This window comes from Mastigoproctus giganteus, chromosome 9 (genome assembly GCF_048544385.1).
Source record: "Mastigoproctus giganteus isolate SK-2022 chromosome 9, ASM4854438v1, whole genome shotgun sequence".
Classification (NCBI taxonomy): Eukaryota; Metazoa; Arthropoda; class Arachnida; order Uropygi; family Thelyphonidae; genus Mastigoproctus; species Mastigoproctus giganteus.
The window spans coordinates 108,396,066-108,423,831 of NC_143583.1; positions in this window are offsets into that span (position 1 = coordinate 108,396,066).

The following is a 27,766-nucleotide window of genomic DNA, read 5'->3' on the forward strand; positions in this document are numbered from 1 at the left end:
GGATATATTCACCCTTGGAATAATCTCTCCCAGTTAGGACACTAGAAATCAGGATTAAACTGCGCAAAGATCTTTTGAAACCTGACGAAGAAAATGCGCAGTGGGCAATTTTGAAACAGGCATTAAGTTATTATCCTGTAAAAGATACAGTTTGGAAGAATGTTCCCATCAAGTTTCGTTTTACTTTACATCAAACAAACTAATTTGCTCATGTGTTGAAACCATAAGGGTTTTTTTGTGGATGATTTTCACTCCTGCCTCTATTTTTGAGTTTTGAGGACTCAATTAGGATTCAGAAACTGCTCATTATTGAATTACTGTATTCAGTACAATTTATTGCCAATTTAATTTATAAGGGAACAGCTTCTCTCGCTGCTGGGCGATTTCATCAGCATATTTCGTACGAGACTGGAAGTAATTTTAAGTTTTGTATTTTATTGCAATGTCCCATCCATGAAATTCCAATGAGAGTGGTAACCGTAATGAGAGACGTATCAGTCAGATAAATTAAATTGAGATTATGAATTTTTTTTTTAATTTGGCTTCTGTTTTAGGCTTCCTTTATCCCTCTCATACCTCTCTGCAAACTGTTTACTGTCTTTTACTCTCTATCCGACTAAAGGTTTATTTATATCTTTTTTATTTGGAAATTAAAACTGCGCTACTGGTAATTAAATAGCGATTTGCTTCTCCATTCGGTCAGTGCTTTTTATTTAGAGTAGTGCGGCACGAGGCAACTCGTGGCGAAGTACCTCCAAAACATGAGAACTGTTCGAAATGAAACTGTGCCCAACTTGCACAATAATGTAAAATAAAATCAAAGTTCATATAGGAGGCGTTATTAAGAGTAGGGAAGCAGCACACAAAACTGATTAATACCTCTGCTCTTATTTGTGACTGATCATTGAATATATCTCTCTATATACGGCATTATAATTTTTTTAGAGCATGAGTAAATGTTGCCATCAATATGGCAACATTATTACCCATCTTCTCTGTTTACTTTATGGTTTACTACCAAAAATACGAAAATAGAAGATAGCTTATAGCCTATTGTGTTGATACGAAATATCTGTATTAACGGAGTCCGTTTAATTGTCCGGGAAATCGGTAATTTTTTGTTAGAATCACGATTTACCTTTTGTTCTCGTTGAAAACAGTTTCTTATACAGTATAATTGGTGAAACTGAGGTCAAACGACGAACGCTTGCCACCGTTCCCCGAACTGTGGCAAGAGTTCGTCAACTCTGTTCTTATTTCGAGAGGATGACGAACTCCCACTTCTTGGGTCGTTGCGATCATCCTCACGTCTTTGAACAGCATATACCATTCAAACACGCTGGTAGGATTTAATGTTATCCATAAGCAATTTTTAGCATTTCGCACGTTTCGGTTGCATATTTTCCCATTTTAAAGCAAAGTTCTTTCTTTGCGCCATTGCAAAATCGTGACAAGGAGTGTTAACGCTACTAATGAAACTTGTTGTACTTACAACCTGCCAGCCTACTGGACAGTCTCTGTATCGCCATCTGTTGGAGTAAGTTCGAATTACAACATACCACTTCCGTTTATTTGCAAACTCAACGACCATGACTGCAACAGCACCAGTCGGAGAACTTTATTGCCACACTTCGTACATATGTGATAGAAATTCAGCACAAGGGAGTGTAGCTGTGATAGTGTGCTCTACTCAACCATCCAAGCAAACCACCTTAGAAGTTGTTGCTGTACGAATAATACCCTGAATACCTTTTTCATCTCTTGTTTCCATTTAGCTTCAGCCGAATGAAACATGTATACGCATAGACTTTGAACTCATAGTGTAGATATCTCTCCAATTTGTTTGATGGATGACTTCAATGGACATGTTCCCTTTTGGAGATGCCCCCATATGGATAAAAGAGTGCCGCTAATTGAAAATACTAATATATAAATATAATCTAACTCTGCTTGTCACAGACATACCTTTTCGTGTACATTTTCCCCAGAGTAAATACCTCTGCTTTAGATATATTTATCTTCTGTCCTACGCTATACCCAAGTATACATGGTAATGCTCGATGATCCCCCCATGTTAATAGTGATTACCTTCCAATTATTTTAAAATTACAAACTATGTCCCACTCATCTCTTGCAAAATTTGGAAATTCTCAAAAGACAGACTGGCATAAATATTCCTCGAGTACAGCTTTTGATATTCACTTCATTCAAAAATCAGTCAACAGATGAAGCTACCGATCATATTACTTCACAGAGAACAGTAGCATCTGATAAAGCTGTACCTCAGTCTAAGTCTCAGACTAATACACGCAGGCACAAAAGTAAACGTAAAATCTTTTTATCAAATAACTCACTTCTATTAACAAATTAAAAGGAACTTAACATCAAACGAGAAAAATAGAAAGAAGTACGAATAAAATTTGCCTCCACTATCTCCAAAAACACTGATCATGCTTCTTTAGTCTAATCTGCAGAAAAAATTCAACTTATTAATGGCAGATGTCGATTATCACCCTCTCCTAATTTGATTTGCAATAGACGCGAACTTCTCTTCCCTAAATAGATGAGAAATGTTTCGGCCGAAATATTTGCTCAAATTTCTGCAAAATTTTCTTAGGATATTCCATTTTAACAAATTAAAAATACAGCAGACTGATACAAGAATTTTAATACCAGTCTTGCTCTTCCATACAATCGGCCATGTAGATTAAAGAAATATCCAAAACAAAAAAACGACCATTCAGTCGATCTAGATGGAATATATCATGTTTTATTAATTATGCAAAAATAACTGAACAGATGAAAACGCACCTCTGCAAATTTACTAGTATTTTTATAAAACTTCCAGGAATGTTTCTCTTCGCTCATGGAGATATGCACTTGTGTTTCACCAAAATCAGAAAAGGTCTTTCTGCTTGAGTGACCTTTTTCTGTAAATTTCCTTAACCAGTTGGTTAGGGACGACATCGTAGAAGAGAATATGGTATCACCTGGTTTCTAGAGTCTCGAAAGATCTCGCATATAAATTAGTATCGCTTTCGACGAAATAGATCTTCATTAGACTTAATAATTTGGGTAGAATCAAGCATCAGAAATGCATTTGTCAAAAATGAAATTCAAATTATGGTAACTTTGGATTTGGAAAACACTTTTGACAAAACATGGAATTTTGGTATCTTACAGGTTCTTCACACCTATGGCCTAAAGCAAAAGCTTTCTACATGGCAGAGCCTTTCAAGTTTGTTGTCTAAATGTTCTCTCTCTCTCTCTCGAGCATACAGTAGGAACAATCTCCTCAGGGATCTGTATTGAATGCCTCACTGTTTTCTGTAGAAATCAATAATATGGCACCTCATATTCCAAACAGAATAGACATTTATCAGTAATCAGATGACCTCATGATCACGGGCCAAGCAAAAAATATAGGGATCTTGGGGATGGAAAGAGAAATAGCTCAGTAAAAGTTTCCTTGTTTCAAAACTGTACTCTTACAGCGCAGTATATTCTTCAATATACAAAGGAAGCCACGTGTCAGTTCAGCAAGGAATAATTTGCACAATTTAAATCTTAAAGTCAGTTTCATACCTATAATCACTTTATTAATATTATACAGTACGTAAACGAGGTTATTTCTGTTAAAGGCATTACTCAAACTGTTTTTAGTAATTTACTCCTCAGTGAAATACGTGTTTCTTTGTAAAAGTCCCCAAGTTGCTTAATGAAACGAAACTAATTTTCCTCTTCACTTCACCGTAATCTTAGATGTAGCAAAAATGGTAGGGTAGAGAAAAGAGGTAGCTATACGCTTATTAATTCTCGATGTATTCATAAAAAAAAACCAGCGCATTAAAGTTAAGTAGTAATTCTTTAAGGAAGTCAATAAAGATTGATTATATCTAGGTACATTCTCGTGACTGTACCGTTGGGCTTCCCTTCATGTACTCTAGACTTAGTTGTGATCACACTATAAGCTGACGAGTTCTGAAAGTTGTTGCTTATAATTTGAGTGGCCGCCACCTTGAAATAAAAACGATCATAGAGATAACCTAACTGTACTGCCTCTTCAGATATACTGTAAATTTGGTTTGGACCACATTTTTAACGTAAAAGCTGTTAAGCCAGGAAAAGAAACGTGGTGAGCTCCTATTCCTTCGTTTCACTCTTAGAAATTAGCTTGTAAAGAGGAAGGACTTCTACAGAGCCAGTGTTCAAACTATCTTCAATAAATAGACAAAAGTCCCTGTGTTTTCTTCACTCTCGTTCTCTTTATATTTTTCTCCTTCGTTATCCCTTCATCTCTATGGAATTACCACCTGTTTTATTTCTCTGATTTCCAAATATTTGCGATCATATTTGGAATCTGTTTTGCTGTTTGAAAGACTTATCGACATTTCTGATATTGTGGAAACGAAAGAGCATGGAGCATTTATTTCAAATTGCATTACTTGTCATAAACTGATTCCTTGAACGATACGTGCCGTTGTGTAACTTTCAGTTCTTCGTCTCTTAGCTTAGTCCACTTAACAAATAGTACAGGAACCATGAATCGAATCAAGATGTAAAGATTGTCTTCCGTTACTTTTCCCTATCTTAAGAAGCTTGCATGGATATTTTGCTCTAACGCAGGTTAACTCTTCCTTTTATAGCATTGTATTCAACGTCTTTGAAGCATTCTAATGTGTGCATTGTGATCAGCTTCTCTATCTTCCGTGCCTTTGTTAAGTTGCTTGTAGAATTTGTAGTTTATCAAATCCCCCGTCCTGCATTTCTAAAGATTTTTGCTGCTGCTACGATATTCGTCTTAATGCATCTTCTTTCTATCTTTTTTTATTAGCTGACAATACAAAGGCACACAAGTAGGCATATTGCACAAAGCCTTTTATCTATTGTTCCTGCGGATAGAGTTGCATGAGCGCTTAAACTGCTCTGGTCCTCATTTAATTTGTTCTTTTCAAGTTTATTTGATGTTTCCTCTTTCAGCTGCTGTAACCAAATGTTAAAAATATGAAGTTCGAATTATTATGAATCCATAGTTAAAGTGAAAAAAGAAAACTTTAATTGCCTACATACTTAGGTCTATAACAGTGAATCTGCTGGGCTCAGGCATATGCTGTTCTCCTATTTGAAACCACTACAACCACACTTTTTTTCTTTTTTTTAAACACAGTTTAATACAAAACTATGCGCACAGATATTTTATTGAACAATTAACCCATTAAAGAAAAAGAACGCCACCTTTATTCTTGGAAGACTTTGGCCCTTGTAAATAAAAATTTCTTCAAGAAAGATATATATATATATATATTTTTTTTTTTATTGTTATTTTAAATAAGACATCAGATTAACTTATTAATATGGGAAACTTAAGGATGGGTAAAATAATCTTAGCTCTAAGATATAAGAAATCGGAGCTTAATGCATTAAAGTTAAATTAGGTGAGCGTATAACAACTCAGCTAGTCCACTCTGAAGCAGAGGAAAGTAATGCCAAGTGGAAAAAGTCGCTGTCACCTAAAGGCATTACTACTAATTTTTGTTACAGTTATTAGCTGATTTTTTTATCCATAATTAAGTCACAGGATCGGTTTCCATTGCAAAGTGGAGGAATTCCTCCCTCGTTCATGGAAATGGGTTTAGAATGTATTCAGTTTTCGGATAAGAAAACTAACGCCTCATGATCGTAGTTTTATCCACTCTTATCTTCCATACCCATGTCTGGTCTTTTGCCACTGTTCATTGTAGTGATTGGATAACAACACACCAGTGATCAGGTGATAGTATAAAGAGTGTCTTTCCATATGCAACCTGTCTACTATATTTGTAGCCAGGAGAAAGTTATGCAGAAACCGGATATTTTGCTTCCAGCACTTAGCGTACCTGGTAATCTCTGTTTCAGAAACAGGATATATTGTCAAATATCGGTTCTGAATATCGAATTAGTGTGCGTAATTGAAAGGGACTCAGACCATTTTCTATACCAAAGCAAATTGTGGATCCTGTTCATTGTGCATTCCGGAATTTGATATCATTGCAGGAACTTGTTCTTGTTAGTTTATGGGCGAATTAGCTACTGTGGCCATAGTGCGTTTTTCAAATTGCTTTCATTTCTTTGCTTTTTGTTGTTGTCTAAATTTGATGAAAGCTGCTGCATGCCGTATACTGCGAAGAGACACCATTTTACGTTGCATCGGTTACTCTCATGTTGGCGGCTGGAATTATCATAGATTTGGATGGCCACGCTGGGCTACAGTGCAATCGGGTTGTTATTGACATCATTACGGAAATTTCATAAGGAATTCATAACAGTTCCATATTCTCGGAGGAAATTAACTTATTTTTGTTTGTAAACGTTATTAGTTGATGTTCTGCGAGTCAGTTAATTTTTATCAATTAATATGTTGATTTTATGTACACTGTTGGGTATTAAGTGAAGCCTATTAAGCTACATTTCGGATTGAATTGGCTATTGTAATACACCCACTTGCTCAGAGAGCAAGCTACTTTTTCTGCACTGCTATGCACAGAGAGTAGTAGCAGCGGATTGTTTTCCTGTTTCCACAAACACCAAACCCAATAACAGGTTCCATATAATCTTGTTAATTTCTTTATTTTGGTTGTGTTATTCTGCAATGGGAGAACATTCTGCTGATTAAGACTCTGGATGGGGCAATTTTCTACTTTGCAATTGACTTGTAACCTACGTTTGGCCAACAGGCATTTGTTTGTTTCCTGCAGAGTGTTGGGTGGAGAAAACCTGGCTCCAACTGATTCACAAAGGAATGGTACACCATGTTGCAGTCCCTTTACAATTATTCCCTTTCCACTGCGAACATATTTTGGGAATGAACGTGCTTGGTGTGATGTTATTTGATGATGTCAATAGTAATCTTTGAGTTAATATTAATTCTTCTTCCCCCCAGATGAGGAGCAGAACAGGAGTGATATCGAACAGAAAAGCTACCACTGGAGATACACTAAAGTTTCATCATGAATATTTCCTGCCATTGGGGACTTTTACACACGTTTGGTTAGTTTTCAACTGAATGATGCCTTATTCTGGTTGAACAGCCAGATCATAAACTTCCATGGAGTGATTTGAAAATTACCAAAAAGAAAGGCTGCCGTTGGGTTTTAAGTGATATTAAACTACCATTTCTTATTGATTAGCCTATTGCAATACATCCACTGGCTCAGAAAACACACCACTTTTCTGCGCTGTAATACACAGCGGGTAGTAAAGGTAGTTTGTTGGACAAATAGACCAACTGTGCAGAAAGAACCTGAAGCATACGCTTGTGGCTCTATTCTAAACGAATTTTGAGCTGTTCAGAAGGTTAAACGCCCAGATGAACTGGTCTTAATCTAATCGAAGAGGATTTCTTTCCTCAACTCTTATATCACAGTCCTCACTTCGCAGTTACAAATTGTCTTTTTTTGGGTTATCTCGGACAATAAGTACACTGAAAAAAAATTCACTCTTGACAACTGGTATTAAAAACAAAAATCCTGCTTTATTGCCTTAAATTTATTTTTAAGTATCTTTTTACATAAATAGTATCCATTTAACTAAGTATAGTTAAAAGGTAGATGATATTACAGAAATATATATCATAAAAATATGATCCTTTTCTAGCCTTTTACAAGATTCTGAAAGGATTCGGAATAAGTTCACTTATACGAAACCTCGTCTGTATTAATCATATGATTAAATGTTTGTGTATATTTGAATTTAGATTTTAAAAGCTAACAGCAATCCCTGTTATATATTAGATGAATATCCAGAATACGTCAAGTCTGTACTTCTAGAAAATACTTTACGAATAAGTGGAACAAACAAAATTAATAACAGACAAATATTTCCTCATAAAATCTTTTCTTTTCGTTGGGTGTGTTTCTTCCATTTTCATTAACTTTTAGCATACCCTGTGACCAAAAAAAAAAAAAAAAAAACGAGAGCGTGGAGATAATGACTTCGCTAAAACTGTACCTGTCTTACTCCAATATATTATACTTTTATGAGCTTTGCGCACAGCTCGATAAGCCATAAATAACGAACCTCCTCAGTCCTCTTGTGACTGCGAATGTCATCACCGCACGAGAATCCTTGTTAAAAGTTCGCGTTTACCTAACTTTCCAAATTCAATAAAAAGCAGCAGGAAGAAGGCAGGAAGCCGGCTTCCTTAAGTGGTCGGTTGACATAATGATGTGGTTTTACGACGTATTATCTGCCTTATACAATGTACCCTAAGTGCACTGCGCGTGTGTTTTAATCTTTGTACGGTCTTACTTCGAAGAAGTACTGGAAACTGGAAGCTCTCTTAATGCACGTGTGATTATAATGTGTGGGCGAATGATAAAATCCCGCCGTTATCTTGAAACAAGCGTTTAGTAGAGCGAGGATGAAGAGAGAAATGCACACGTGGCAGGAGTTTTTGGAGGGAAGAGAAGTAGGAAGAAACTTGCTAATAACCCGCAGGCTTCTACTGAAAATATTTTAGAAGATAATTTCCTAACGTGCTACTCGGGAGCTCTGATAAGAAGCATTAATAAAAACATATAATGAAAGATAGATTGCGAGCTTGCTGTTGAAGGGGAACGGTATATTTTATTTGAACAACGTTTTATAGTCAGAGGAAGACAAGATGGAAAAGGGCCAACTAATATACAGGCATTTGTTTTGTATCTGAATTCTGTTTTTCTTTATGAAAGTGAGAAAACAGAGACTCGTTTTTAAATTATAATTTTATTTATTTTACAATAATTCGTGGTTAAATAGGAGATTCAACCAATGGATCTATATTGGCTTTCTTGACTGCAATGGCACTAACGAGCGATTTTAGTAAGTAGGAGGCTAAGGAAGGAGCTCTCCGGACACACACTAGTTTCACATTAACTCTACTGCTGCTCATTTCAATAGCTTGTCGGTTTTCCATTGGCCCCTAAGACATCCTGCGGGGTAGACATAACGAACCATAGACTGTGTGGAGTAATATCCTCCATTTCTCCTGCAGAACAGTGATCATTGAGCTATCGATGGGGGCATTTTGAGTTTCCCCTATGTTGAGCCACCGATGGTGGAGATACTATCTGGTTTTGATCTATCCTTCACCCGACGTTCTGGTTCATTCCATCCGTGTGCTCCACAGCATTAAAATCGAAACTCTGAGGTGGTTATTGCGACTTTTGCACGTTCGTGTCCGTCACGGGCAATATGGCACGGGGCATTATCCTGTTGAGACAAACATGGGTCCTTACCAAAGAACTGCCTCATCGAGGGAATACAGAATTGTCCAAAATGGTAAGGTCGGTGTTCCTAAATTCCCTGCACAATCACCAAAGATCTTGGCCAATACCATGACAAACAACTGCAACATAATCTCCACCACATTCGAACTTAATTGTTGGAAAAATGTACTTCAGAAGAGATGTTCTCCAGGCATTGTCCATTCCCAAATCCGCTCACCTGATGGAAATAGGATGTACCGAGATTCATCACTCCACAAAATCAATTTCCATGGCTGTCTGGACCAATTACTGCTTTCACTTGACTACATTCGAGCCACTGCTTCGGTTGATCTTATTGGGCTTATGTAGCTCTCCCATTTAAACAGGGCCTATTCAGCTCCATACGCCGAAATTTCAAAGGGGAAGATTTTTTATATAGTGGGGGGAGGAGGTTGAACCGATCGAACTGTGGCAGAAAATCTGAAAGTCAGTACTCCAAGAACAAGACCGTAAAAACGTAAAGCGAGTTGTGGGTCAAAATAGATGGTCTAGTGTGCAGAAAATGGCCGAAAAATTCAATTTAGGCAAAGAAAGGCCCATTCAAAGAAATATGCGGCAGGAGTTGAAGCATCTCGGATTTGGTAGTTTATAAGAAAGCCTCTTCTTTCTGTAAAAATCGAAAAATCTGACTAGAATGGTGCCACTTTCTCCAAGACTGAACTGTGGAACAGGGGAAAAAATGTGGTTTGATGAGTCTCGATTTACACTTTTTTTTTTTTTATGTAAACCCCAAACAGGAGAGGTCTTAGAACCTATAGTACTTAGTGTTTGGGTTGGAGATTGAAAAGACGAAAGAAGATATTTGTTGACATTGGACTTGAACTTCTGTAGACGGTAATTTTCAGGAAATACGTATGAAGGAAGGTTGTTCCAGAAAACGGCAGTTGAATGAATAAACGACGAAGATGAAAAGTTGGTTCTGTGAGTTTGAAGTTGGACAGTAAATGGATGTTGAATGGTGGCGGCACGTGTTCGAACTGTTTTGAAAGAGAGAGCTGGAATTATAGAAGCCAATTCAGAAGAACAATAGCCCATGGAATAGAAGAGGATGCAGCAGAAACAGTACGTCTATGAGACAGCGAGTGGAGAGACTCTGTTAGAGATGAGTCTTTAATTAACCTAACTGCCCTCTTCTGAATGGAATCAAGAAGCCTGAGAGAGGTTAGAATGAAGGTGTGGTATGAACTCATGAAATATGCATCCAGACTGTCTCGTGTCCACCACTCAAGAGGCTGGAGGTGATCTCATGACATAGGGGCACATTCTGTTGGTTCAGACTGGGTTTGCTCATACCGTTAGAAGTTCGCCTTACCTATAAAAATATCTTTCTGTCGTACCAGACCAACTTCACCATGCAGTGCTTAATTTTTACCCGAATTGCTATGGATGCTTTCAAAACGATAATGAAGGTATCCACAATTTAAAAATTGTATCTGAATGATTCTGGGAGATTTTAAGCATCTATCCTGGCTGCGTAATTCTCCCGATTCATCTAAATCTACGCAATTGAGAATGTTGGGTGTGGGGGGGGGGGGGTATGTTGGAAAAGGACAAGTTCGCTTTGTAGTTCTATACAGACTAGAACATTTTGGCATATTTGGCCATCCCGATGGAAGGATCGCCAATTATGGAGCTAGACTCCCCCAGACACCTAGTGGTATCAATGCCACAATGTGCATGGGCTGTAATTCGGGGAAAAAAGGTGGCCTTAATATATATTGACTAAAGGTTTGAGGCAATTTTTCAGCCAACAAATGTATAAAGAAAAGAGGAAAATATGGTTCGTTTCCATAGAAGAAAAATAGTGTTTCAACTTTGTAGGAATCCTAACGTGAGAGAGATAAAAGCCAAACATCGCTAACCCTGTTTAGTTTAGATGATATTTGATTCAAAATGTATAAAACCACAGTATTCGGTTATTGATTGAAAAGATTAACGGTGCAGTGGAGATAGTTATATTCTACTGAATGTTGGATTAGTTTCAAAAAATATAGCATCTGTTATGTAACAAGAAAATGACTCCGAGAATCTTATTGGATAAGGAACCCGAACAGACCCAAATAACAGAGATGTGTAAATGGATAAAATGCTGGGTTTCGAGCTTCAACAATAATTAAACGATGCATTTTTAATAATATTTGTACAATAAAGAAGGAGAATGGACAGTAAAGAAACTTTTGGTAGTTTTCTTTCGAAGCCCCGTAATGGATTAGACGTTAAAGTATTAATGGCTGTAGAACTTTGTTATTATTAGTGTGTGAAGGGTCATCTGAACGTGACAGAAACTTTCACCAACGCATTCTAATGCTCTATGTAGCCAAGAAATTAAAGAAACTTTTTCTGATCGAGGTAAAAGTTCGAAATGAAAAATAAAACAAGACTGCAATACAAACAAACTTTTTGAATCATTTTTCGAATGATTCAAAAATTATTTTTTGAATCGTAGTTTTTCTCGAAAATAGCAAACAGTAAATTGTGTACTATCTATAGCTGCAGATACGTGACAGAATAACACTCACTCTCTCTCTCTCTCTCTCTTACTCCAAGCTTTTCCCTGTTTCGTTGAATACGGGGTTACTTTCCTGAAGGAATTATTTTAGAATTCAGCTAAACATCCATGGATAAACAAGAATATAATATCGTTTCTTATTTTGTTTAATTAAACCAAGAAGTTTAAGATATACTGTAATATAAAAGAAACGGCTGAGAGCGAAAACAGTGTTTCTCATTTGGGTGTTGTTTCAAAATAATCTTTTCTTTTACAGGTATTTTTCTGGTCTTTGCCCACGCCTAATTACGACTAGTCCATTATCTTAATCTCTATTCCGGATCGGGTTGTCCCTTTAAACGAACTGTTTCCATTTCTTTGCTTTTCTAATATTACTTTCATTGTCTCGTTCACGGATTGACTTAACTTTCTTTAATTTCTCAAACTTTATTTACAGTAAGTTAAGGTTTTAGGTAAGCGTAATTTTTTTTAATCTCTGGTGGGACGACCAAATCATCTGCAAAGATGCAGAATCCAGGATGGTTCATTTTTCCAAATTTGAACTTAATTTTTTTTTGTCAAAATATACATACAGGGCTCCAATGGCAATGTAAATTATAATATAGCATTTGATATGACAATTAATTTTAAAATTACGTAATATATAATTTACACTGGAATTTTTATGTTTGAATAATACCTTAATTTTCTAAATAAGTAAAAGGATCTAAATGGTATTTATTTAATAAAACAAAGCAATAAATAAATAAATAAAGGGACTTATCTATTTTTATTTCTGTATTTTATTAGAAATAAAATATTGATGCGTAAAGATGGGTAAGACACCAGGAAATTGCATGGTTTATTCAATCAAGACCAAGAATTTGAGATCGTTTAAAATATGAGTAAATTGACATCTACATATCTTCCTTCTCTTCGAATAAGCAGTTAATATTCGTATGTTTTTATGTCTCTCTCTCTCAACCCTGATGCCCTTGCATATAGAGTATTTTTACGTACTGAATGACACTTTGGTTTATTGAGGTAAGCATCGTACCAGTCGATTAGATTTAATCCATAAATAAATTAGGATATCTCTTTTTAATATTTATAGAAATTATTGTATATAGTTCTTAAATTAAGGTTTTGTCTAGATCGTGGATATAGCTTAGCTTAGCTTAATATTTCAGCACTCAACCTCATAGTAATCCGCTTAGTTGGTTGAAAGTTTTGCCACGTGCATAGTGGTTAAGAGAGTCTAATAACTTACGGGGATTATAAAATTTATATATAATCCCCGGGGATTATAAAATTTCTAATCCCCGTAAGTTATTAGAATCTCTTAACCACTATGCACGTGGCAAAACTTTCAACCAACTAAGCGGATTACTATGAGGTTGAGTGCTGAAATATTAAGCTAAGCTATATCCACGATCTAGTCATTACATCACAGCACATAAGGACTCCTTAAAATATCATTAATCGATTAAGGTTTTGTCTATATACCTTGTTTAAATCTCAAATAATTTGTTGCTTATCCTTGCCATTTTAATTTTAAGCCTCTGCATTTAGGCCGTGATGGGTTCAGGCAAATGTATATTAATTTATTATGTAACCAAATAGCAGTGTACGTCTCCATATGCAGCGGTACTTTTCATTAAAGGCAAGTAATGCAATGTCTATGCCACTCGTGAAGTTCCTCACATTAAAAATGATGAAGAATCTTTTTACAGGAGCAATAAAGAGGGTAGATTAAAAGGCGTAGCAAATATATCGTTCAATACTTCATTATAAATGTCAAAAAATGTGGAAGCTGGATAATAATATTGAAGAAATTGTAGAACCTTTGACTGTAAACGTAAATAATGCAAATATAAGTTATCGAACTGCAAATAGTAACTTTTCACTTTTTAACTTCCTGTAAAAATTTACCCAGGCTGATAAATTTATCTTTTGATAGAGTTACACAAAATTAATAATATTCTCAAATATAAAATCTCAGTTAATGTGCAATAATGCCTTCCAGAAAGCAATGGAGTTAGTGTAGATTCTTTAAGGTTTCAGGTCGTTCCACCCACATAGCCATGTAGGCTATGGCTTGCCGAAAGTCTGCCCTGACTTAGCCCTCGCAGGTATCACAGTTGATATCATCGCCGCCCTCCCCAAACCGTGTTTTTTTACTTGATTTTATGTTTTGTCTAAATTTGCTTCTTTTTTAGCTATTTATAAATATTGATATAGCAACGTATTTTTAACTTGTACTTGGCGCATTATAGCCTTAGCCGCTCATGAGCCATAAAACCCAAAACCAAACCAATGCGACCACACACCGTGTGAAAAGACCCGAGTTTGAATTTCGTCAAAGACGAGCAATTTTTATGTGCCTTTTTCACGATATGGCTGTGTTAGCCATATTTTTTTGTCCAGCAACAAGCAAATTGACCATAGAACACATGGAATTTATAGAACATAATGTGTGTGGAGCAATACGATCTATTTAACTGATACTCTTAAAACAAGGCTACAACAAAGCCCCGACTTAAATATTCTGGAGAACCTTAGGGTCTATGGCCAGATTTAGTGATTATAATTTTGTCAATTATATTCCCATTATGTAATCCAAACTAATGCTGATATAAGAATTTGTTAATTTTATTGCTACGCAGATTCAGGAGTGTTCGAAATTAACGATGGGTATGCCTTTATGAATGCTGTAATGCTGTCGAATATGGTTAATTTTACCAGTTTACTTTAAAAGGTGGATATAAACCGCTTTAAGAAGCTGGCGTAATAGTTGCTCTCATTCAATAATCATAGATTAGATACCAAGATCATTTAAGACCTATATTGAGGCAGCATTAAAATATTATGAAACCTGATAACTACTCCAGTCTTTACTAATATTATTCGTTGACATGTGCGGAACCAGTAAAGGATGTCAATTCCAATATCTGCTACCGGATGCCAAGCGCATTTCGCAACAAATTGGACTAGATTACTCTATATAAAGCAATCCATTAGTTTCCTGATGAATTTGCTGGAAGTAAATGAATATAGAAGCAGGATGGGTGTACCAGACTAGTAAACATTAGGCTACTCTAATGACCCGAAAATAATAACATTTATTTAGGCAGACATCGCCGAATATATATCGAACGTTCAAGATGATCTAATAATTTGCAATTGGGACTTGAATAAACTAATTTTATTGTTTCACTGTTATCGTAAATTTCCTGCAGAACATATTTGGATTAATCTAGTATAAAAGGATGCATAAAGGATGAATAGAAACTAGGGCTATATCCACATTGAAGGGAGAGTTGAGGAAATGAATTCGAACTGAAATCTGAGTGTTAATATCTCACAATCCGTCTTCAAACTGGCATTCTTTTTTTGAGATTGGGCTGATTAACAACAATGCGAAATGTGTCAACAACTTCCTCACTATAAGGCTAATTATTGCGAAGAAATGTTGCTAGACAACAGAACTTTGAGTATTTATTTTAGAAAAATAGTTTAGAAAAGCATTTTGATAGTTCCCACACAGCTATTTCAGGTATAATTAAAAGCATCCTAAAACGTTTGCAGAGAACCAGAAGTGCGATAAATTTTCTTAACTTTCTTTTGGACGTCTTCGTGCCAGTCATGGTTCAAAGATGGTGTCGATTCATCTCATCACCGATGAATGGCCGTGACCCAGATACAAACAATGAAGGCATTTCTGAAAACTGGGCGCTGTAAGTAATCGTAGGAGTCGCGGCGTTGCCAAGCAATTCTGCCAAACGATAGACAACAAAATTCTTTGCTTATCGATTTTCCTTACACGTTCAAGAATTAAGTTAATACTTTCACCTAGACGTTTCCATCTCAGCCGGGCTATATTTACTGAAACCATTTAAAAATCATTGCAGAGAATAGTTTCCCATGTGCAAATGCACTTGCATGTGTTAAAATCTATAGGATTAGTTGTTAACTTATGCACTGGAAATGTATTCCTTGTTTCTAAGCCGACCGGGCTAGCCGAGTGGGTAAAGTACCTGCCCGGCAACCCAAAGGTCGCGGGTTCGATTCCCGCCTCGGGCTTGGATCAAAGTACTGCAAAAACCTTGGGAGGTGCAATATGGCCACAGAAGCCGATGCGCCAACAACTACCAAATCAAAAAAAAAAAAAAAAAAACCTTGTTTCTAACCTGAAACAATAATCATAATGCATAAAGACTGTCAACAAACGTAGATGATTCGACAAATCATCAATTTGAGTCACTGAAAAAACGGGTGCTTGCCCTCGAGAATAATGTAACTGGGAGCTCGTCAGGGACTCAAGACTCTAGCAACCTACCAAGTGATGCACTCCCGATTCGGGTCCCAGAAGAGAATAACCAAGTGAAAACTACTCAATTCTATTAGGAGACTCCATTGTCAGAGAAACGGGAAATTTTTTTTGTAAAAACGATAGGTGGATTAGAACCAGGGTATGTCACCCGGGGGCAACTATTGATGTCATTAACAGACTGTCAGATTTTAAGGGGGGAAAAGAGATTATTATTCATGTGGGGAATAATGACATTAAGCATACACGATCAAACAAAGGTGGTGCAAAAACTTCTACTTACAAATGTCGCGAGTTAGGTCATAATGTCTGTGTCTGCAATTCTGCAGACACATAGACCACGCACGATACGCTGAAAGCCTTGGACTCTGCAAGGCTGTTGGGGGATAATTTCTAGCTTGGCTAGCACACTTGTAAGTAGAAGGAATCTGTTTTGTAGAGATGGGATATATTTAAACAAAGGTGGTGCAAAAGTTTTTGCCAGTATTATTGAGAATACCTTAAAGGTTCAAGGAAACTGCTAGTTTGGGGGGGGGGCAAGGGTAATATAGATACGCGTTTATCTGATAGTATTGGTCAAATTAACTCTTGCACATACCTCAAGAGAATTTCTTTGTTACCGCAACAGAACATAGTAGTAGGATGTTCTGAGGGCAAAAGCGCTTCAAATGAGTGGTAACAAATGCCAGGGAAGCGAACTTAAATAACTTTAAGGGGTGTATTAGGGTAGTTAACTATACAAGAACACTAACTCTTAATTTTTTATACAGTAATGTGAGAAGTGTCGTCAATAAAATGAGTGAGTTCGAACTGCTGGTTAGGACAAATAACGCTGACATAATAGGACTTACAGAAACGTGGTACCACCCGGAGATAAGGGATGATGAGTTTCAGTACAGTATATATAATGGCGATTATGATAAGAGCCTCTACAAGCAAATGGAATGGGCAAATAAGCACGAATGTCTTATTATGGGTTATTTCAATTTGCCTCTAATTGAGTGGAGCAAATGGGAAGGAAACTCCATATGGGAGACAAAATTTTTAAATCAACTAGATGATTGTTATTTTTATCAACATGCCAGGGAAAGTACTATGGGAAAAGAATACTCTATACCTCATAACCCATGAACTACATGACGTAATAGGGCTGCCAGTACAGAAACCAGTAGCAGGAAGTGATCACGGAGTTCTACGGTGGATGATGATGAAAGAGAGGTAGCAGCAGTAAAAGGCAGAGGAATGGGTTTTAATTTCAGGAAAGGAAATTACTATGCTTTAGGGTGCGACATGGCCTATATTAACAGGGTAGATTTCTCACAGAGAGCGAATACAATTGAATTATGGCATACTTTTAAAACATTAATCACAGAAGCCTTGAATGCTTATATACCATTAAAAAAATACTCCACGAGGAGGATTCCAAGTTGGATGAATAATGAAGTTGCCAAATTACTTGAGCAGAAAAAGACGACATGGGAAAGTTACAGAGCAATAAAAAGTACTAAAGCCTATAACAGCTACAAATTTATCTGTAATAATGCCACTGAAAAGGTGAGGCTGGCAAAGACAGATTATGAGAAATCGCTGGCAAAGAGAGCAAAGTGTGGGGGGGGGGATAAGGAATTCTTCACATATATAAATGCAAAGAGAAGAGAAGGACAAACCATATCGAACCCTTAGGTAATGGACGTGCGATAATATTAGATACCCCAGCTGAAGTTGCAGATGAACTCAAAAGTTACATCGATATTTACAGAAGAAAAACCCTTCACGCCAATGAGAAATTCTGGGAGTGAAGTTGAAAAAAAATGTAATTAATGATGTTGAAATTTCACAAGTTTATTTAATTAAAAACTTTCGAGCCTAGGTCCTGGGGTTGATAGCATTTACCCTATAATCTTAAGGGAGGCGGCAAGATGATAGCACATTGAATTCCACTTTGAGAAACCTTACCCTGCTCAATCAGCTTCAACTTCTCGAATATCCCCTACCAATTCCTTAAATGCCGATTTTCAGGTAATTCTCCAGTGGGACAAAGACAACTCAGTTGATTTCAATCCTTCTAAAACTCAGTCTTGTCTTATATCTCGCAAAAAAGAATTCTTCTGCTCCTATGCTTATCTTTGGTGACACTTCGATTTCTAGGCAAGGTGATATATCTCTTTTGGGGATTACCCTTACTTCTAATCTCTCTTGGCACAAGCACATTACAAATATTGCTTCCTCTGAATCTAAAAACGTCTTTTCTCTTTCGCTCTCACGTTATTTTTCTTCCAAACAGCTGTTCACTCTGTACAAATCGCAAATCCGCTCTACCATGGAACATTGTTCCCACATCTGGAACGGTGCCCCCAAAACATCTCTCAGGGTTCTAGATCCTATTCAGAAGAGGGCCACTCCTATGAGAAGGAGTGGCCCTTCTCATAGTAGTGGCCACATCCAGGGCACTCCTATGAGAAGCTAGAGGTGAAAACCTGACTGGGCCTTAAATTTTGCACGACAGTGTAGTATAGTAATAATCTAAATTGTTTATGTGATGACTGTCTCGACTGTTTCCTGCTTTTTATATCACCATTGTAATTTTTATATTACATTTTTTTGGGTACAACATGACTTTAGAATGAATAAATGTTAAAATTTTGATTTATCGATATTAGCATAAGCATTTAAAAAAAAAACACAAACTACTATAATTAGGGCCACCCGTAATTTCTTACATATACACATTTATCTATTATGTCTGTGAATTTCGTGTGTTCTCTGGTCGATATGCCTCTTTTGCTGGACGAAAAACCCCAGTTTCTGGGGTTTTTCGTAGATAGCAATAACCTTGCTATCTACGACTGAGACCGACTAACTCAGCCACGGAGTGAAAAAAGCCCACTAAAGTTCCTCGTGTCATCAACGGGATTCGAACCGGGCCTTTTTCCACCCTGTGTGGAGAGAACGGTGACGATACCACTGTGCTACCCGTGCAGACTGCATAAGCATTATTCATATTCTTGTGATGTATTTCGCATTCAATGACAACTGATTAAACAGAAAACAGTCCAACTTGAAACTCACAGAATCAACTTTTCTTCTTCCTCCAACTGCTGTTTTCCAGAACAACCTTCCTTCATTCGTATTTCTTGAAAATTACAGTCTACAGAAGTTCAAGTCCAATGTCAACAAATATCTTCTTTCGTCTTCTCAACCCAAGCACGGTACTAATTACTATAGGTTCTAATACCTCTCGTGTTTGGAGTTTTCATTAAAAAAAAAAAGGTGCATTGAACCTTGAGGCTAATTACACTGGTTTACATTGTATCTGGGGTTTGAGTAAAAGTATGTGGCATTTATTTATGCATGTTTACTGATTACTAAACCAAAATCCGTTTGTTTCTATCACGTAAATATTTTTCACAATTCATTAACAAAATATTACCTACGTATTATACGCAAATGTGTACATAACTATAGTTTCTGCAATGGTTTACAAGTTTTATACCCCTATATTCGTAATCAGTATCAAATATTTGCCTCAAATACAACAGGTTGTGCATGTTTAACCCGTAACTACACACACTGCAAGGTAGCCGACCTTGACCCAGTAAGGTAGACGGCCCCCCACCACGCTCTTCTGGCCCATCTGTGATTCCCAGAATTTTATTTTCCGAGTGGAGTCTGGGAGACTCCTGTGTGTAATTACGGGTTAAACTTGTCTGAACGTGCACTCACTTGTTTTTACAGTCCACTCAACCACAGAGTTTGTATAAGTGGCACATTCCATCACAGTACTCCTGTAAAAACCGTCGTGAGCTTTCATTGTGTGTGTGTGTGTGTTAGTTTTCTTTTAGTATGGCAACCAGAAAGTGTATAAGCAGTGCCGACATTTTGTTACAGATGTGGTTGTTTTGTTCCTGTAAAGCAGAGGCGAAATATTACCGATTTTGTAAAAAAATCGTATTATGCATACTTTGATATAAAACTAGGCGATTGGGATAAATCGTGGGCACCGCATAAAGTATGCCATACATGCGTCGAACATCTTAAAAAATGGAGTCGAGAAAAAAAAGGTGTTCTTGCCATTTGCTATTCCTATGGTGTGGCGCGAGCCAGTAAGCCATACCGAATGTTACTTTTGTGTATGTGACGTTAAAGGTTACAATTCAAAAAATAAAAAAGGACATCAAATATCCAGATCTACCATAAGACTGGTTCCGCATGGACCTGATCTGCCTGTAAAGCCTCCACCAGAAACTTTGGAGTCCACATCTTCTTCCACCGAAGCAGAAGCTAAAGAGGTTAGTGAAGAGGAATGTTATCAACCAGAAAATATATTAACACCACAGCAATTCACGCAAGTCGAATTGAACGATTTAGTAAGGGACTTAGGTCTTCCAAAGTATGCCGCTGAAATTCTAGGATCCAGACTTCAAGCAAAGAACTTACTTGCTCCAGGTACATTATTTTCCTGGTACAGAAATCGTGAAAGGGAGTTTATACAGTATTTTTCACAAGAAGGTCCTCTCGTATATTGCAGTGATATCGCTGGTTCAATAAGTGCTTTAGGAGCTCCATCATACATTCCTAGTGAATGGAGACTATTTGTAGACTCTTCTAAGACTAGTTTAAAAGGTGTTCTTTTGTATAATGGAGATAAGTACACATCTGTGCCAGTTGCTCATTGAGTCTACTTAAAAGAAACTTATGACAATCTAAAGTTACTTCTGGAGAAAATTTAATATCAAGATCACGAATGGCAGCAATGTGGAGACTTAAAAGTGTTATGTATGTTTGCTGGGGCAATAGAGTGGGTACTCTAAAATGCCACGCTTTGTTTGTGAATGGGATAGCAGAGCTAACGCGCTGCATTGGACAAAGAAGCAATGACCTCGGAACACACAATCTTACACCGGGGTCAAAACATATTGTGCACGAATGTTTGGTGAAGCCAGAAAAAATACTTTTACCTCCTCCACTGCATATCAAGTTAGGCATAATGAAGCAATTTGTTAAAGCATTGAATAAGGATGGCAACTGCTTTAAGTACCTTTGCAGTAAATTTCCCGGTTTATCTGACGCAAAACTTAAGGAGGGTATCTTCATTGGTCCACAAATAGAAAATTGGCTTTAGACGGTCACTTTGAAACTACTATGACTGACGTTGAAAGGGAAGCCTGGATTGCTTTTAAAAGTGCAATGGAAAACTTTCTAGAAAATCATAAATCACAGGATTATGAGAAAATTGTTCAAAATATGCTCGAAAAGCTTCGCAATTTAGGTTGCAATATGACATCAAAATTAACTTTTTGCATGCCCATCATAAATGACATCGGTGAAGGAATAGAGGGCGTAATGTCTAAATTTGCAGATGATGTGAAGATTGGTAGAGTAGTTAATGGTTGCCGCCAAGCAGAGCTCCTTCAGAATGACCTAGATAAAACTTCAACGATGGTCAGAAAAATGGCAGCTATGCTTTAATCCAGCAAAGTGTAAGGTATTGCACCTGGGGAACAGTAACCCCAAAATAAGTTATACACTTGGCTAAGTTGAACTAAAGACGGTAGTGGAGGAAAGTGACTTGGGTATTACGATACGGTCAGATATGAAGTTCTCCGAACATTGTAGACTGGTTGCAAGGAAGGTCCATGGTGTCCCATCGATGATTTATCGAACAATCGCTAGTACAGATAAGGACGTCATAATCCCATTATATAAGGCTATTGTTATTCCATACTTGGAATACTGTATTCAAGTATGAAGACCGCACCTAAAGAAAGGCATTGTTCTTCTTGAAAGGGTCCAAAGACCGGTAACTCGCCTGGTGAGATCGGCAAAAGAGGGTCCATATGAGGAAAGACTTCGAATATGTGGGTTGAAGAGCTTGGAAACTAGGCACCTTAGAGGAGACTTTATTGAGGTGTTTAAGGCTCTGAGAGGCATACGCAAAATGAATAATGACGAAATTTTCACGGTTATAAATGATTCTAGAACTAGGGGCCATTCAAGTTACGGGGGAAGGGAGATGTTTAGACTGGATTGCAGGAAGTTTTAGTTTAGCTAGAGAGTTATAAATTACTGGAATAAGTTTTCTACATGGGTGGTATAAGCTGACAAATCTGGGGAAATTCAAAGTTTGTCAATTTCCTTTTCTCTTATTAATTACTATTTTTTTAAAATTTTCTTCTTATTAATTTCTTTTTATTCTTATTTTGTTTTTTTGTAATTTTTGTTATTTTATTTTATTATTATTTTTTTGGCTGGTACAGCATAAATCATAAGCTTCCTTGCACCATGTGGCCATTACTAATACTAAATGAAGGCATTTTCTCCTTACACAAACGTATTCGAGGTAACAGGAATTTCCTTGGTTTTCTAATACCATAATGGTCACTGTTTTCTTCAGGCAAGCATATTCCACATAGAATGGACGCCATCCGAATAAATGATTGGATTCCAGTTCCATACGATGTTGATCATTGGCTTTATTGATCAAAAAGCCAATGATCAACCTAAACCCTAACTTTATACCCTAAGGTTCTGCAAGATAAAGTTAGGGTCTAGAACCAATCATCGTGCGAAATTATTCACAACAGCTCCAGTCTCCTTATTCCTTTTAACTTCACGTGCGTTTCTTGCACTCGTTTCTGTGAAATTCTAGATATATAATGCATTTCAAAATTGCACATAAAATTAAGAAAAAAAGTTCCTATAAACATATGCGTCAAAAGTTTATTTCCGAGATATTAAATCTTAATTATATATTATATACAAATAAAACGCTTATGTCGATTGATTTCTGTACATTGAATACATTTTAGTAGGTTTCAAATTAAAATCTTTTCCTCCTTTTAATTTTGCTGATGAGGATCGCGTAGAGGTATCGGAGAGAGACCAAAGAGATGTAGTTGATTTTGTTCACTCTTTCTTTTGTTATTACCATTTAAGAAGCATTTGGACTCCACTTCTCTTTGGAAGCTTGGATGAGTTACATTCACTGGCTCCCTTTCACGGCCCTGATGTTCACAGTAGTGTAAATTCAGATAGTCCATTCCTTGAATAAAATTTTATCATCTCTATCTCTCATTTTCATCTTTTCTGAGTCCATAACAGAGAATAAGATAATTTAAAACTGCACTTTTCACCGATGGCTATTACAGTTGTCGTATTAATAAATAAATAAATAAATATTCATTTATTGCAAATACAGCAAGCACGTGGCTAGGGGCAGGTAATAATATAAAGGGAGTGACAAAATAATCGAATATATGTACATAGCAGATTTCATACAGACATTAACAATGACTAGGAATTATAGTTATGAGTTAAAAAAGAATTTGCAGAACAGGACATTTGGCTTTCAGTTTCAATTACTAGGTTGGATTATTTTTCTTCATTTTATCGGAGATCTGACTCCTGTAGGCTTCACAGTTGATTAACCTGTTGCAATCAATGTTGTGATGATTTATGAGGTGAAGGGATGCATTGGGGAACATTCTGTCCATTTGTTTGAGCCTGGAGAGGTTGGATTTCAATCCCTGGTTTCTTGAATTTTCCCTGTTGGGGGCTTAGGAATGCACCCTCTCCTCTCCAAATATTTAGGATCCAGGCAGTGCCCCTTTCTTTTCATCTCGGCAGCTTACCATAATACGAGCTACTCGTATGCCTCGTACCACTCGTAATTACAAATTTTACAAAGTACGCAATTTCTTTGTATTTATGGCACAGAGCATATATTCTTGTGCAGCATTATTATCTCCCAGCAAAAAGAAATAAATTTAGTTGCCTTTGGAAATTTATTTTACTCCTGAATTCATTATGATTCTAACTACGTTTTTCAAATATTGTTCTGAAGCAGACAAAACGCTGGATGAAAAGTCATAATATATACATTTATAGTTCCAGACGTTAAACAACTGTATAGAGCCACATCCGAGTTCCTTCCTTCTATAGCCTCTTTCTTTCCATATCGAACAATCTTTTCTCTGATTTTCTATCATCTTTCTCATTTGATACTCCCCATCTCTTCGATGTATTTTAAGAAGCAATTGGGCATCGTGTCATCTCAGTGCATTATGCTGCCTTATACAAAGCGTTTCGTAGTAAAACATTCCAAGTCACGTATAGTTTAAACCGCACGAATATAAAAAGAGTCTCGAATGTTTTTTTTACAACGATGCGGGCTTGTTCCCCGGTCACAGTTTAAAGGCTACTGTTTGCGGAGATTCCGTACCTTTCGAGCTCACTGGGCGATGTTATGATAATTCTTATCAATCTCATTCTCGTCACACTACGCACTGAGGAAATCAATAGGACACAGAGGTCACACGATATTGGTTAGTCTTTTGAAAAAGGGGAATATTTTCAGCTGTTTTACCGCTTTAGTTAAAAGATAAGAGATAATTAAGAAGGGCAATGTTTTCCGCTTTTTATTTACTGCTACTCTGCAATGTCTAATATGCATAATAAATCTCTTCAATGTGCTTGCAAAGGAACGAATTCCAGCAACTCTTACTGATATTCCGTACAGGAAGCAAGTTTCCAAACCGAATCTCATTACAGCGCTCCTTCAACACAAGTGCTCAAGTTTCTTTCTTCTAGTATTCATTTCCTGAAAGCGATATTAAGTATATTAAGAAGAGTGCGCTTGTTTTCGCCAACTAATGATGTACCTTCCTTTTCTTTGTTGATATTAAATTATTAGTTTCCTTGCGGCCCAGTCTGCTAAACATAATTTACCAGCTGAAGACATCTAGTACAAAAGCCGCCTGCCTCTGACATCAGACAAGGCCTAGGAGTAGACAGTTTATGTATTTCCGTCTGGCTGTCTTGCTGTTAGACAAGGAGGGAGGAATATGTAAGCCAATATTTCTTTAGGACCGCAGGAAGAAGAAGGCATTTATATTACCAGATCTACAATAAGCTGCCGGTAGTGCGAAACTGTATCTGCAGACTTCTACCATAAATAGTGTGAAATACAGTTCCTTCAAGTCCAGAGGCTTCTGTAAAGGCATACTAAGCGTAGAAATACCTCTCAGAATGTATTATTCGTCAAGATCGGCTGATATTTACGTTTAGAGAAACGCACGTAATCTCTCATGGATGTAATCTTCAGACAGTATTTGACAGCAAATACCGAAGTTAAAGATGCTTTTACTCCATAGAGTGAACTTTTTTTTCTCCTCCTACAATACAAAATATTGTTTATTACCATATTTTGCAGTATCTGACCGCACACACTCTACTTGTCTTTTATAGATGCATAAAATGTTTATTAAGTTTTTGAAAAATAGGGACAAAAAAGTATTTCAAACTATACCATGTAAGAAAACGTTTTAGTGATGTCACTTAGATGATAAGCATAGAATTATTATCAACCCATAAAATCTGCTCATCACGGGTGGGAGAAAAAGGGGACCAAGAGTTCATGAAAACTAACACATTCGAAAAAACTTTTCGCGTACTGAAATAAAAGTAGCATTATTTTAAATTAGAGTAGTACATTGTATAAACTTTGAAGATACATAGATATTTTGGAAGAACACTACGCACGTATGACTATTTTTCAAATTCTTGCTGTTGTTGTGGTCACTCATGAACGCCAGCGTTGTAACGCCATATAGGTTTGGCCGTTGTGTATTATTGGATTCTTTTTCTTTCTTCTATTGGTGATATATTCCCAGGGGCTCACATCTGGTGAGTATGGGCTTGGCATACCCAGGGTCCTGAGCTGGATATCATCATTCTTCTCTTTCTTGGTGATTCCTTCTCTCTCTCTCTCTCTCTCTCTCTCTCTCTCTCTCTCTCTCTCTCTCTCTCTCTCAGGGTAATAGGGATTTTTTTTTTTTTTTGGCCGGCATAAGCCTCAGGCTTCCTTGCACCATATGGCTAATAATAATAATAATAATATTCCTTGTAGTAGAATTTAGGTAATGAACATTGTTCCCTGAACTTTCAAATTGACCTCCGATTTTAAAATATATAATTTTTGAGATGTATACTTAGTTATTTTGGAGTTATGGCTCACTATGTTTTTGTGTACAATAATTCAGTTACCTGGTGGCAGCCATACCCTCCTCCTTGAGTGTTAAAAACAAAGGCGTTTGTTTCCAGAGTGTGGTCACGTGACCAGTCATATGATCAGCCTGATTGGCTGGAGAAGACTCCTGCTTACTAACGGAACGCAGTGACGTTGCTCAAGTGAATAAAGTGTCTTAATGTCTATAATATGCAAATGAGGAATGAATTATTAAGGAGCATTATTAATTAATGACGCAATAGCTACTCCATCCTTAACTTTTAGCTATAATAAACTGATCAATATGTAAAAAGTGTGTTGTGCATATTGCCTACTGTGACGTCACTCTGTCACATGTCTTACTAGTACGTGTAGACAAATAGTGCTCCCTAACTGATTTCCTTAGAACTACAAAATTCAGGAGCTTTGTTCCTCCTCCTGTAGACCTTTCAGGAGAAATTAAATTTACTCAGGAGCAACCCCTTACAATTGCTTTATTGTAACTTTATTGGTCTTTCACCCCAACCATACAACCCTTAGACATGATCTCAAGAGAAGCATCCTCATCGTCGGCTGACGAGAATGCTGTAGCAGACGATTCAGACCAAGCTAGCCTCCAGCCTCCTAAAGTCAACAAGTTCAAGAAAAAGAAACAGAAAAGTAAGAGGAGAGCAAAAACCAGGACACCCCGGTCTCCTCAGACCATACTAGAATTTCTCAACAAAGTGCCTCTTGATGAATCTGACCCTGTGGTCTCATCTAAGTTTGAATTTAACACCTCAACGCCAGTAGCAGATCGCCTATCCCCTGCCTCTCCTACTCTGCAATCTTGACAGGCAAGCTCTCCCTACATTGGGAAATTACAAACCACTCTCTCTCTAACAGCTATAAGTGCTCCTGCCTCCCAGGCAGCTTCAGGGTCCTCCCCCAATCTATCCGAGAGTCATAGCACAGTATCTGCAGCGAAACTATCAGCTAATCTTCCTACCCCATCAGGGGGCCCCCCCTAAGACCTCCTCTGTCAAACAACCAGAGGGACCACTCACAGCATTAGATCAGACTGAGGCAGAAGGCCTCCCCCAATCCAGAAAACTAGCCGTTACAGCAACTACACCTTCTGCATACCCTACAACTCACAAACCTATTGATGAAGACTCTCCAACCCATCAAATAATATCTGCTTTATATAGGAATCTTGTGACCTTTCTCAAACAAGATACTAGTCGATTCACCAGACAAGCGGCAAGTTATGTCCAGAAACTCTGGGAAACCCTCGAATCTATTACCACTGCCCTGCTCATCGACAGAGAAACTAAAACCCACTAACGAGGAACTTAAACCAAGAACCTCCATCCTTGAAAAGGTGCGGGACACTCTACCGAATCTTCCTACCCCACAGTCACCACAGCGTACTCCCACATATGCACAAGCGCTGAGGAATCCAAACAACAAAGAGTCAAACCCAAAGGCCCCGCAACCTAGAAAACAACCGCTGCTTCGAACACCAAACCTTGTGGTCCTCAGACCAGCAGAGATAGAAGGAACACAAACAAGTGAGGATTTTAAAACAACCATAGTAAAAAAAACTGAACGATGATTTAAAGGCAACAAAGATAAAAGCGATTCGAAGGACGAGAAATGTAGGAGTAATAATAGAA